At 42.0% G+C, this 3,647-nt stretch overlaps 1 pseudogene; it reads left to right on the top strand.

Moving 5' to 3' along the window:
• The first annotated feature begins 1,307 nt into the window (after nucleotides 1-1,307).
• On the top strand, nucleotides 1,308-1,948 carry LOC143381967 (mitotic spindle assembly checkpoint protein MAD2A-like; annotated as a pseudogene).
• Nucleotides 1,949-3,647: the final 1,699 nt, after the last annotated feature.

Below are 3,647 nucleotides of genomic sequence, written 5' to 3'. Positions count from 1 at the left end.
CACACTCAACACCTTGCATTTTAATCGGATGCCCCTCTCCCAACCCTTTCTTCATCTCAATATAAACATTGTGAGTATGAGCTATATATTACCTCATATTATTAAAATCTTAAAACATCACAAAGTAAGATTTGTCATAAGTAATAAACACTTGTGGAATGAAAGAATGAGAAAATGATGTCACAGAAAGATGGTAAGCTAGACTCACACTCAAGCACTCTTGTTTTAGACACCATCTGAGACTCATAAATCCATTCTTTGTTCCCAATGGCCACCCAGTCTCATGTCCCATGAGTAATCTAATTGTGAGAGGTATTGCTCATTGATTGAGCAAGTATTCTGGGATGGCTTTTTACACCTATAATCTCTGTAGCAACTTTACCTCTAGAGCAGGTAAGAGTCACTCTCCTCATTTTAGGAATGAGAAATAAGCACTTCTGCTCCTAAGGAGTTTTTTTTTTTTTCCAATCTTAAGCACAGTTGTATGTTCCTTCAAGTTGCTGTTCTTTCCATCACACCACCTGCTCTGTTTTTCTAAAAAGCTTCTAGGGCTTCACCAGTGAAAACTTTGATGAAATCTGTTGTAATCATATTTGTCATGAAGATCAGCAAAGTTCCAAAGTTCAGTCTCTTGCAGAGGCTTAGAGCTTGATAAGGTGGCTGTCTTAGTCTTCTGTTGTAACAGAACACCTGAGGTTGGATAATTTATAAAGAATTGAGGCTTATTTCACTCATGACTTGGGAGGATGGGAAGTAGCAGGCTTCTGGTGAGAGTCTTGCACCGTGTCAAGTCATGGCGGAAAGCAGAAGAGACAGTGGCAAGTAGCAGGGGAGCATATGCAAGAGAGGTACTGTGTTTGCTAACAACCCACTCTCAATAAGAGTGAGAGCTTCTGCAAGCCCAGGTTAAACATCAGGGTAGAGACCTCATGACCTAATTGCCTCTTACAGATCCCATCACATTTTGACATTGCTGCACTGGGAATCAAATTTCAACATAAGTTTTGGTGGGGACAAAATCTCAACAATGACATTCTCCAAGAAAGATTTCGAGTATCCTAGGCATGGGACCTCCAGTGTCCAAAAGTGCATGGGGAGCCAGAGGGCTTCCTGATTCCAAGCCCTAATAATGACAGAATGGAGAACCCATTAGTGATGATCAGCATGGATCAAGAAGGGAGAGGCCTTCTAGAATATTCTACTCTGTAGCCAAGCATACATGACTTTGCAAAACTCTTGAGGAAAAGATAAAAATAACAGAGACCAAATTTCTGGGTGAGAGTGCTCGTCTCGGTCGCGAACTCGCCATGGCGCGGCAGCTGTCCCAGGAGCAGGGCATCACCCTGTGCGGGAGAGCGGAGATGGTGGCCCAGTTCTTCTCGTTCGGCATCAACAGCATCCTGTGTCAGTGCGGCATTTACCCCTCGGAGACCTTCCCCCAGGTGCAGAAGTACGGCCTCACCCTGCTGGTGACCACCGACCCCGAGCTCAACAAGTACCCCAGCAGCCGGTGGAGCAGCTGAAAGTGCCTGGCCACCAAACGGTCAGCGTGTCTCTTTTAAGCAGCATTATGCCCCGGACTGGCTGTACGAGTGCTCAGTTCAGAAGCTGGCGGTGGGCATCTCGAACATGGAAAGTGGGGAGGTCCTTGAAAAGTGGCAATTCGATACTGAGTGTGACAAGACTGCAAAAGACGACAGCGCTCCCAGAGAGAAGTCTCAGAAAGCCACCCAGGATGGCGACAGTGACGTTTCTGCCGCTGTTGGAAGTTTCTTGTTCATTTGATCTACTGATTTATACAGACAAAGATTAGGTGGTGCCTGAGAAATGGGAAGAGTCGGGACCGCAGTTCATTACCAATTCCGAGGAAGTCCGTCTTGGTTCATTGACTACCACGATCCACAGAGTAAACAGCGTGGTGGCCTCCAAAATTCCTGTCCATGACTGAGGGGGTGAGAAGATGCTGTATTGTAATACTCGGTGTGGTTTTTCTGAAACCAGGGCAGCTGCAGTTGATGTGTTGTTTCATGGATGACTTTTGCTGGTGAGCCAGCCCCATTCTGGATGAACTGTGTGTCACTGTTGTTCATACCTGAGTGGCCTGCCTCAGGGTTGATGTGGAGAGTGCACTGCGTGTTGTTCAGAGCAGCCAGCAGATCCCGTCAGCAATGCAACATGAATTCCTTTGAACATGATCTTGTAAGTGGAAAGTGTTTTTCTACAAAGCTAATTACTTTTCCTCAATTGTTTTGGTCAGGTAATTGACTCAGAATATAGATAGATTTTAGAATATAAAATAATATAGCAAAAGAGCTCCGAACATTCAGAATCTTTGTTTAGATCCTGAAAGTAATGAAAAATGCTTTATTGGGGCCTCTGTCATTTATTGTATTCTATAGTTTCCACATGGGAAAAATGCTATTTGATATATACATACATATATATATATATATATATATATATATATATATATATATATATATGAATGAAGCAGGGGGTAATAGTGCTGTTTAATTCTTGTAATACAGAACTCTGAAACACTTTCAATGGTTTATAAATCAAGCTTCAAGTGATAAAAAAAAAATTCTGGGTAGATCAACAAGAGAGGAGGGTTCAGAATGAAATTTAGCTTGATAAATCTTTAAACAATCCATTGTATCATTTCTTACAGTCCTGGGACTCTGGGAAAATTTCATACCTGGTATCAAATGATGAGACCATCTACCATTTTAATAGTAGTGCCCAATAGCCTTCATTTTCTCTTTATGGAAAATAACAAGGGACTACTTTCTTAGTCTCTTCCTATGGAAAAAGACACATAGTAAGCATTTTCATTTTCTATTGTTAAGATAATCGCTTTTCCTAATGACTTCCAAACCTGACTAACATTCACTATTATGGGGGTGATTGTTTTTATTATATATGGTGCTGTGTCCTCTCCTTAGATAATCTGATTCACTGACTGTTTTCCAAATCCAAATATATTGGTAAAGAAAAGCACACTGAAATCTATCATGAAACATTGATCATTAAAAGCAAGATTGCCCGAATTTTTACTCCATTTCTCTTTGGTTAACAGAATTGACCCATATGCTTGGAGACCTTTTGGCAGATGTCAGGGAAAAGGCATCAGACTGATCAATACTGATTCAGCTTTAAATATGGTTGAAATCCCTTTTATTTTTGCTTAATGGAATGGTTCAGGAATGAGATTATTCCATCAAAGGAAAATTATTTTTATAAAATGGAAAATTGGCAACTTACCCATTGAAGTTTGAAAGAAACTCAGATGTCTACCTTCCCACTGGGAATGAATTCTGACAGCCAGGGAGTAAAGGGGATCTGACCGTTCAAAACAGCCACCTGTTGCTGAGCAAGAGCGGAAGAAGCCAGGGGGGACCTGTACCCCACAAAGGAAATATGAGCAGCCTCTTTTAGAATAGAAGGAAATAGAAATGCAGCCAGCAGGGAGGTTGAGGGAGGGAAATCTGAGCAGGTTTCTTAGCTGTCTTCCACCTGAGGAAGCAGGATTGAACTGGGGAGGCCATAAAACAGGAAGGTTCCCAGCAAGTGTGGATGTGTTAAGGCACATTTGAACTACTAGAATGCCCCCTGAACACTACCTCCTCTGAAACCATTGCTGTATC

This window comes from Callospermophilus lateralis, chromosome 16, assembly GCF_048772815.1.
Source record: "Callospermophilus lateralis isolate mCalLat2 chromosome 16, mCalLat2.hap1, whole genome shotgun sequence".
Lineage (NCBI taxonomy): Eukaryota > Metazoa > Chordata > Mammalia > Rodentia > Sciuridae > Callospermophilus > Callospermophilus lateralis.
The sequence above is the reverse complement of the archived record's forward strand: the minus strand, read 5'-3'. Positions and strand labels throughout refer to the sequence as shown.